General features: G+C 35.3%; 1 pseudogene; it reads left to right on the top strand.

Annotated features, from left to right (window-relative positions):
* The first annotated feature begins 6,112 nt into the window (after window positions 1-6,112).
* LOC124366610 lies at window positions 6,113-6,876 on the top strand (annotated as a pseudogene).
* The last annotated feature ends 4,217 nt before the right edge of the window (window positions 6,877-11,093 follow it).

Raw genomic sequence — 11,093 nt, 5'->3', positions numbered from 1 at the left:
TTCTGTGAAATCAACTGTATATTTAGTTTGCAACCGTAAAAACAGAGAAATAGACTTTTACAGCTGAAAATGATATGAAGTTTAATTTAAAATGTTGGATTTGTGTATGCTTACACTATTATTAATTGAATATAGTATATGTAGTTAGAACTGTTTTTGTGGCCCAACTAAAACATAATATCTTACTAAAGTGCAGTAACGCAGAATATAACAACATGCAACAGTTGTAAAACATGTAGATAGAATGAGACTAACAGTTTTTGGCTTTTGTTTTAGGTTCTGGTTGGTGACTGAAGAATAAAAATTATCAATAAGGGCAGTTTTGTATCTTTTTTATTAATAAAATATTGTATGTATCGTATAGTTATGGCTTGATACGTACAAAATTGTATTCACATTTATATTGCATAGATTAATTTGTAAATATATTTTATGTTATACGCATGTGCTTGTATGAACTTTTTATTTTGTATCTACCTTATTCCCTTTAAATATTTGAAATATGAATTTACAACGATTTCCTTAATTGAGAAATTGTAGAAGCTCCCTTATAAACCAATCTTTAAATGTAAGCATCCAGCAGTAACCATTGGAGAAGAAGCAGGAAATTCCCGTACAGGACCAATATTTTCGGAATCCTACAACTGTCTTCGCCGTGACACCCTGCCGGCAGGCAATAAGTCAATAATGTTTTTGCGGCTTATAATACAAGGGACGGCGCTAACTAGCGAGTCCGAGAAATGTCAAACGGTTGATCCTCAAGGGTATCCGTGCAGGAGGTGTCCCATTGTCCAGCCCAGACATAGCGGTACCCCGGTCGACGGTCGCATGACTACCTGACGCCATCCACCTTAACATTTGCTTTACCCTTTACCAAAGACATTTCTGTTTAGCGACCTACCACCTCTCTTGAATAACTTCTATTCACCACTGTTCAGTTTATAATAAGGTCCAGAAAAGTGGCATTACCTGAATAATATGAGCGTATAATTTTGTAGTTAGTGTAAATCTATGCAACGGCTACATATATTACATAAATGGTGAAATTCTATATGAAAACTTGAGCAATATATTTCAATATTAATATTTCAAAGAGTTAAAGGGACTGTATCTAAAAAATAATAATTTATGTAATATCTTACAAGGGGCTGTTTATAATATTACTTGAAAAAAAAGCAATGTGAAAATCCACCGATACAATGTATCTAAGTATATTTGTGTGGAATTAATTGTGACCTTTTAAGTGCTGAATATTAGGATATTTTAAGTGTGTTTTTTTAATGAGTTTTAAAATTTTTATACCGAATACTACGAACACAAAAGGAATAGGAGAGATAATACCTTATTTATTTACAAAAGTATAACTCGAAAATATTGAATTGGGTTTTTTTATTTGTCCGCAATAAACTTAACCACGTGTGAAAACTTTCCTAGTAAACTGTTATTTAAAGGCTGCAACAAAACCGGCAATCTATAAATTTCTAGTGATAAAACACTATTTCAGTACCAAATAGCACGGTGAGTCGAAAAACCATAATGCGAGATGTTTTTCGAGAGTAATTTCAAGCAATTAGATATAATATATTAGTTAAAAGGTCTCTTAAAATTGTATTTATTTTCCGTTGAAAAAAGGACGTAAAATGGTAATACAAGGTGTAGTGGTCTATTTCGAAATTTTGCATTTTTTAAAACCTTTGCAGGCCTTTCTTCTGAGCCCGATAGCCGGCAAACCGTTCCCCAAATCGGGAATTGGCTGAGCGTTAGCGAAGTGTTCAATACTAGATAGATACAGAGTGTTTTTTAATGACTTACTTAAATTATACAAAGTAAGGCCCAATTCCTGGTGCACTAGACACTTGAAATTTTGCACAACTCTGGATTAGTTCGTGTAACGACTAGAAACCGCCTGGAACCTGGCGATTTCTTCATTTAATATACTCTCAAATATTCAACATGGCTGACCAGTGCAGCTTATTCTCCTAAGCTCTTTAACGGTCAAACAAGAGGTCGGATCTCAAAACCAACAGCAGAATCGAAAGACAGAATTAAATTTTCTACAAGAAAGAACCAGTCACTTTTTTTTTCGTATCTCTTACGGTTACGTCACAAAACGGCTTCAAAGTAAAAATTTTCGTTAAGGCTGGAAAATCGTGAAAGTTAACTCCCTGGCATAATCTAATCTTGGACTTAACTTATCACCAAATTATTATTCAAGCAGAAATTTGATAACACGTCACTTAAGGGGCCTGGAGGCATCGTAGCATAGACGCTTAAAAGTAGCAAATTCTTAAAAGTGCTAAACGGCGCAGTATTTTCTCCCAAGTTGAAACATTTATATAATATTGATAAAAAAAAAATGAGAGGAAAGTTAAAATATAAGCGCTGAACTCATCACTTCAAAATTGCAGACCGTTCTTTGTGATAGTGGTGGGGGAACCTACCTCTAGCCATCCCCACTACTGTGACAGGGGATGACCGCTTTCTACCTGAGGCGGTTGGACCCAGACCCCGTCAGTTGCCCGTTTTGTCAGTATCCAGGTGACAGTGGTTGAGTAGCGTTCTCGTTTTAAAGAAAGTGTACGCTTTAAAGATATCTTGTTATTTTAAGAGTGTAGTTTTTACAGTGTTTTTATAGAATTATAAGGCAGTGTTTCATCATCATGGGCCGACGTAAGAGTAACAGAAAGCCTCCTCCAAAAAGAAAGGCGGTTGTGCCCTTGCCAGTAGAGTTCAACTGCCCATTCTGCAATCACGAGGGATCGTGTGATGTGACGATGTAAGTGTTGCCATTAGTTTGTTGCTCTATATGATATTGTACTCTAGTTAGTATTTAGCGCGTCCAAGATATTTAAAGTATATACGATCTTTTTCAAATATTTTGCATGTGGCTGGCATTTCTCAAACAAACATACATAGAAATCCAGTGAATCACATTATTGGTTATGGCACCATAAAACAAAAACTAAGCGTACTGGATTATTTCTATAGAAACAATAAAAGTATATATTTTTAAAAAATAGATGTCAATAACTTTCTATAATTATCGTTTCTATTTTATTAGAAAAAGACGACCAGTTCCAAAACGCAATTGCGATTCTCGTTTGCCTAAAATTTTAAAAATGTATTTGTTTTTTCAAAACAAAGGCTTTCTGGATTTTAGCTTAGTAGGCCTGTGTTGAATATGTTCCATGTTAATATATGTAACTTATGTAACTGTCCGTTCTTAGGGATAGAGGACGTAGATCTGGGAGGGATAGCGTGTCGAGTTTGTTTCGAGGACTTCCAGACAACCATCCACTTCTTGACAGAGCCTATTGACGTCTACAATGATTGGATAGACGCGTGTGAGACTGCCAACTGAATCCCCACTGCGTATGCATTGCGGTAAGAGACCTAAATTAAATTAGATATAGATAATATTACGGCAATTTATAATTTCTGTGAAATCAACTGTATATTTAGTTTGCAACCGTTAAAAAAAACAGAGAAATAGACTTTTACAGCTTGAAAATGATATGAAGTTTAATTTTAAATGTTGGATTTGTGTATGCTTACACTATTATTAATTGAATATAGTATATGTAGTTAGAACTGTTTTGGGCCCAACTAAAACATAATATCTTACTAAAGTGCAGTAACGCAGAATATAACAACATGCAACAGTTGTAAAACATGTAGATAGAATGAGACTAACAGTTTTTGGCTTTTGTTTTAGGTTCTGGTTGGTGACTGAAGAATAAAAAATTATCAATAAGGGCAGTTTTGTATCTTTTTTATTAATAAAATATTGTATGTATCGTATAGTTATGGCTTGATACGTACAAAATTGTATTCACATTTATATTGCATAGATTAATTTGTAAATATATTTTATGTTATACGCATGTGCTTGTATGAACTTTTTATTTTGTATCTACCTTATTCCCTTTAAATATTTGAAATATGAATTTACAACGATTTCCTTAATTGAGAAATTGTAGAAGCTCCCTTATAAACCAATCTTTAAATGTAAGCATCCAGCAGTAACCATTGGAGAAGAAGCAGGAAATTCCCGTACAGGACCAATATTTTCGGAATCCTACAACTGTCTTCGCCGTGACACCCTGCCGGCAGGCAATAAGTCAATAATGTTTTTGCGGCTTATAATACAAGGGACGGCGCTAACTAGCGAGTCCGAGAAATGTCAAACGGTTGATCCTCAAGGGTATCCGTGCAGGAGGTGTCCATTGTCCAGCCCAGACATAGCGGTACCCCGGTCGACGGTCGCATGACTACCTGACGCCATCCACCTTAAACATTTGCTTTACCCCTTTACCAAAGACATTTCTGTTTAGCGACCTACCACCTCTCTTGAATAACTTCTATTCACCACTGTTCAGTTTATAATAAGGTCCAGAAAAGTGGCATTACCTGAATAATATGAGCGTATAATTTTTGTAGTTAGTGTAAATCTATGCAAACGGCTACATATATTACATAAATGGTGAAATTCTATATGAAAACTTGAGCAATATATTTCAATATTAATATTTCAAAGAGTTAAAGGACTGTATCTAAAAAATAATAATTTATGTAATATCTTACAAGGGGCTGTTTATAATATTACTTGAAAAAAAGCAATGTGAAAATCCACCGATACAATGTATCTAAGTATATTTGTGTGGAATTAATTGTGACCTTTTAAGTGCTGAATATTAGGATATTTTAAGTGTGTTTTTTTAATGAGTTTAAATTTTTATACCGAAATACTACGAACACAAAAGGAATAGGAGAGATAATACCTTATTTATTTACAAAAATATATAACTCGAAAAATATTGAATTGGGTTTTTTATTTGTCCGCAATAAACTTAACCACGTTGTGAAAACTTTCCTAGTAAACTGTTATTTAAAGGCTGCAACAAAACCGGCAATCTATAAATTTCTAGTGATAAAACACTATTTCAGTACCAAATAGCACGGTGAGTCGAAAACCATAATGCGAGATGTTTTTCGAGAGTAATTTCAAGCAATTAGATATAATATATTAGTTAAAAGGTCTCTTTAAAATTGTATTTATTTCCGTTGAAAAAAAGGACGTTAAAATGGTAATACAAGGTGTAGTGGTCTATTTCGAAAATTTTGCATTTTTAAAACCTTTGCAGGCCTTTCTTCTGAGCCCGATAGCCGGCAAACCGTTCCCCAAATCGGGAATTGGCTGAGCGTTAGCGAAGTGTCAATACTAGATAGATACAGAGTGTTTTTTAATGACTTACTTAAATTATACAAAGTAAGGCCCAATTCCTGGTGCACTAGACACTTGAAATTTTGCACAACTCTGGATTAGTTCGTTGTAAACGACTAGAAACCGCCTGGAACCTGGCGATTTCTTCATTAAATATACTCTCAAATATTCAACATGGCTGACCAGTGCAGCTTATTCTCCTAAGCTCTTTAACGGTCAAACAAGAGGTCGGATCTCAAAACCAACAGCAGAATCGAAAGACAGAATTAAATTTTCTACAAGAAAGAAACCAGTCACTTTTTTTTCGTATCTCTTACGGTTACGTCACAAAACGGCTTCAAAGTAAAAATTTTCGTTAAGGCTGGAAAATATCGTGAAAGTTAACTCCCTGGCATAATCTAATCTTGGACTTAACTTATCACCAAATTATTATTCAAGCAGAAATTTGATAACACGTCACTTAAGGGGCCTGGAGGCATCGTAGCATAGACGCTTAAAAGTAGCAAATTTCTTAAAAAGTGCTAAAACGGCGCAGTCTTTTTCTCCCAAGTTGAAACATTTATATAATATTGATAAAAAAAAAATGAGAGGAAAGTTAAAATATAAGCGCTGAACTCATCACTTCAAATTGCAGACCGTTTTTCTTTGTGATAGTGGTGGGGGAACCTACCTCTAGCCATCCCCACTACTGTGACAGGGGATGACCGCTTTCTACCTGAGGCGGGTTGGACCCAGACCCCGTCAGTTGCCCGTTTGTCAGTATCCAGGTGACAGTGGTTTGAGTAGCGTTCTCGTTTTTAAAGAAAGTGTACGCTTTAAAGATATCTTGTTATTTTAAGAGTGTAGTTTTTACAGTGTTTTTATAGAATTATAAGGCAGTGTTTCATCATGGGCCGACGTAAGAGTAACAGAAAGCCTCCTCCAAAAAGAAAGGCGGTTTGTTGCCCTTTGCCAGTAGAGTTCAACTGCCCATTCTGCAATCACGAGGGATCGTGTGATGTGACGATGTAAGTGTTGCCATTAGTTTGTTGCTCTATATGATATTGTACTCTAGTTAGTATTTAGCGCGTCCAAGATATTTAAAAGTATATACGATCTTTTTCAAATATTTTGCATGTGGCTGGCATTTCTCAAACAAAACATACATAGAAATCCAGTGAATCACATTTTATTGGTTATGGCACCATAAAACAAAACTAAGCGTACTGGATTATTTCTATAGAAACAATAAAAGTATATATTTTTAAAAATAGATGTCAATAACTTTCTATAATTATCGTTTCTATTTTATTAGAAAAAAGACGACCAGTTCCAAAACGCAATTGCGATTCTCGTTTGCCTAAAAATTTAAAAATGTATTTGTTTTTTTCAAAACAAAGGCTTTCTGGATTTTAGCTTAGTAGGCCTGTGTTGAATATGTTCCATGTTAATATATGTAAACTTATGTACTGTCCGTTCTTAGGGATAGAGGACGTAGATCTGGGAGGATAGCGTTGTCGAGTTTGTTTCGAGGACTTCCAGACAACCATCCACTTCTTGACAGAGCCTATTGACGTCTACAATGATTGGATAGACGCGTGTGAGACTGCCAACTGAATCCCCACTGCGTATGCATTGCGGTAAGAGACCTAAATTAAATTAGATATAGATAATATTACGGCAAATTATAATTTCTGTGAAATCAACTGTATATTTAGTTTGCAACCGTAAAAACAGAGAAATAGACTTTTACAGCTGAAAATGATATGAAGTTTAATTTTAAATGTTGGATTTGTGTATGCTTACACTATTATTAATTGAATATAGTATATGTAGTTAGAACTGTTTTGGGCCCAACTAAAACATAATATCTTACTAAAGTGCAGTAAACGCAGAATATAACAACATGCAACAGTTGTAAAACATGTAGATAGAATGAGACTAACAGTTTTTGGCTTTTGTTTTAGGTTCTGGTTGGTGACTGAAGAATAAAAATTATCAATAAGGGCAGTTTTGTATCTTTTTTATTAATAAAATATTGTATGTATCGTATAGTTATGGCTTGATACGTACAAAATTGTATTCACATTTATATTGCATAGATTAATTTGTAAATATATATTTTTATGTTATACGCATGTGCTTGTATGAACTTTTTATTTTGTATCTACCTTATTCCCTTTAAATATTTGAAATATGAATTTACAACGATTTCCTTAATTGAGAAATTGTAGAAGCTCCCTTATAAACCCAATCTTTAAATGTAAGCATCCAGGCAGTAACCATTGGAGAAGAAGCAGGAAAATTTCCCGTACAGGACCAATATTTTCGGAATCCTACAACTGTCTTCGCCGTGACACCCTGCCGGCAGGCAATAAGTCAATAATGTTTTTGCGGCTTATAATACAAGGGACGGCGCTAACTAGCGAGTCCGAGAAATGTCAAAACGGTTGATCCTCAAGGGTATCCGTGCAGGAGGTGTCCATTGTCCAGCCCAGACATAGCGGTACCCCGGTCGACGGTCGCAATGACTACCTGACGCCATCCACCTTAACATTTGCTTTACCCCTTTACCAAAGACATTTCTGTTTAGCGACCTACCACCTCTCTTGAATAACTTCTATTCACCACTGTTCAGTTTATAATAAGGTCCAGAAAAGTGGCATTACTGGAATAATATGAGCGTATAATTTTGTAGTTAGTGTGTAAATCTATGCAACGGGCTACATATATTACATAAATGGTGAAATTCTATATGAAAACTTGAGCAATATATTTCAATATTAATATTTTCAAAGAGTTAAAGGACTGTATCTAAAAAATAATAATTTATGTAATATCTTACAAGGGGCTGTTTATAATATTACTTGAAAAAAAGCAATGTGAAAATCCACCGATACAATGTATCTAAGTATATTTGTGTGTGGAATTAATTGTGACTTTTTAAGTGCTGAATATTAGGATATTTTAAGTGTGTTTTTTTAATGAGTTTAAATTTTTATACCGAATACTACGAAACACAAAAGGAAATAGGAGAGATAATACCTTATTTATTTACAAAAATATAACTCGAAAATATTGAAATTGGGTTTTTTTATTTGTCCGCAATAAAACTTAACCACGTGTGAAAAACTTTCCTAGTAAACTGTTATTTAAAGGCTGCAACAAAACCGGCAATCTATAAATTTTCTAGTGATAAAACACTATTTCAGTACCAAATAGCACGGTGAGTCGAAAACCATAATGCGAGATGTTTTTCGAGAGTAATTTCAAGCAATTAGATATAATATATTAGTTAAAAGGTCTCTTAAAATTGTATTTATTTCCGTTGAAAAAAAGGACGTAAAATGGTAATACAAGGTGTAGTGGTCTATTTCGAAATTTTTGCATTTTTAAACCTTTGCAGGCCTTTCTTCTGAGCCCGATAGCCGGCAAACCGTTTCCCCAAATCGGGAATTGGCTGAGCGTTAGCGAAGTGTCAATACTAGATAGATACAGAGTGTTTTTTAATGACTTACTTAAATTTATACAAAGTAAGGCCCAATTCCTGGTGCACTAGACACTTGAAATTTTGCACAACTCTGGATTAGTTCGTGTAACGACTAGAAACCGCCTGGAACCTGGCGATTTCTTCATTTAATATACTCTCAAATATTCAAACATGGCTGACCAGTGCAGCTTATTCTCCTAAGCTCTTTAAACGGTCAAACAAGAGGTCGGATCTCAAAACCAACAGCAGAATCGAAAGACAGAATTAAATTTTCTACAAGAAAGAACCAGTCACTTTTTTTTCGTATCTCTTACGGTTACGTCACAAAACGGCTTCAAAGTAAAATATTTTCGTTAAGGCTGGAAAATCGTGAAAGTTAACTCCCTGGCATAAATCTAATCTTGGACTTAACTTATCACCAAATTATTATTCAAGCAGAAATTTGAATAAACACGTCACTTAAGGGGCCTGGAGGCATCGTAGCATACCAGAAATCAGACAATCAGAAATTTCTTTATTGTCAGTACAGTAGAACACTGCACAAATAGGCGTCAAACAATTACTTATGTAATAGGTTCAATTCATTAAGTTATTTTCAGAATAGCCCCAATCCCATAAATTAAATATAATAAACGTCAGATTACATTTAAACAGCACTATAGTTTTTGTCAATGCTAAAAATAATTCAAACTTAAAGCTTACATAGGTGGCTGGTCTTTAACATTAAAAGCTTAACATAAGCTAGTCTTTGACCAAAGCACTTCGGACAAAGAGTCCCTGACACTGTTTGTAGATAAGCCCAGCTGTACCAAAATTCCGCCTTGACCTCCCCTCTCAAAAGGAAGGACTTGTTTTTTGTTTTCATAGAGTCTGTGAGTGCATTATATTATGTTAAATGCCGCTGGTTAATAAATGTACTTTCAAAAAAAAACTATGTTCTTTGGGCAGGAATGGTAATAATATTGGAGTGACGTAGATTGTGACGATGTAGGGGATTTTGAGATTTGAAAAGGTGGAGGTTTTTGTGAACAAAAGATGTTCAACGCAGTACAATGGATATAAATCGATGGGAACATGTTTAACAACCTATGCCTCCCTAAAAAGCGGACCTACAAGAAGCTTCTACACGGTTTCCCAAAAAACCGCTCTCACGCCCTTTTCTGGAGTTTATAAAAACGAATTTGTGTACGTTACACTTTCAACATCCCCAAATGGACTACCAGCATATGTCGTAGAAAGGGGGAAAGATAAGCCCATAAGTAGTAAGCAGCCCAAGGTCACTTGCTTGGTATCAGCAAACTTTGACAAGGTTTCTAATAACAAAAATCCCCGTGCTTAGTTTCTACAAACTGAGCTCAAATATGATGCGTGGGAAGCTTAATTTATTGTCAAATCTGAAAACGCCTAGAAAACACTTTAGCGAAGCTTACCAAGATGAACAATCTCTCTCATCCCCCAAGTGGAATGGAATTTGCTCCCAAATCATGTGAACTACTTCTGATTGAAAGAAAAATGGATCATTTGAGTTTTCTCTTCCGTTATTTACTACGAGCTGGTTATGCTGAAAACCCACTGGGATATTTTTTGTGCTTCTTCCAGAAGCCAGAGCTCATGAGGTCCAAGTGGTTTGGGGCTTTTTCTTGTGAGGGATGTATCGTCTGCAAAAAGACAAATTTTGGCATTGGGACCAGAAAAAAGAAATGCATTTGGGGAGGTCATTCAAATAACAAGAGGAACAACGATTGGTCCCAGTTACTGAACCTGCGGGCGGGCTCTCTTATTAACTCACAATGGTTTTGACGAGGCTGTTCTTTGACTAGCCATAGCTGTCCAAAAAAAAGGAAGCTGAAACTGATTGCGTCCTCCCAAGCAATGGTAAGATGAAATCCAACACGTACGCTACAACCTCTAATGCCAAGTATAGTGAAGTTTTTTTAGCAAAAGTTTATGATTAACCATATCAAAGGCCTTGGTCAAGTCGAAAAAAACAATACCAATAGCTAAATTGCCCCGGTCAGAGCCCTTGTTCAAAAAATGAAATAACAGAGTTCACACTGCGGTCAGTGGGGTTGATTTTCCTATAATGGAAACCAAACTGACTTGCAGAGAGAACTCCGTTTCTCGCCAGAAAAGACAACAATATATCCTGAAAATATTCTTTTCAAATATCTTAGAAAAGGTGTGGAACCAGCAGAAATAGGTTCCTGACGTTACTACAATACGTTCTAGGCTCCTCTCTTGTCAGGGAGGGGTGGACTATAGTCCTGTTTTTGTGAGATTAGGAAATTCACCCCCTGAAAAAGATAAATTAATTTTTTTAATAAAGCAAGTGGGGAAGAAATTTAAATCAGTGGTTCTGCCTGGAAAATCTTAGACGATAGTCCTTCATTTTCCCACAGA

Source organism: Homalodisca vitripennis, chromosome 7, assembly GCF_021130785.1.
Source record: "Homalodisca vitripennis isolate AUS2020 chromosome 7, UT_GWSS_2.1, whole genome shotgun sequence".
NCBI lineage: Eukaryota > Metazoa > Arthropoda > Insecta > Hemiptera > Cicadellidae > Homalodisca > Homalodisca vitripennis.
Note: the sequence above shows the minus strand (reverse complement) of the source record. Positions and strands in the feature narration are given on the sequence as shown.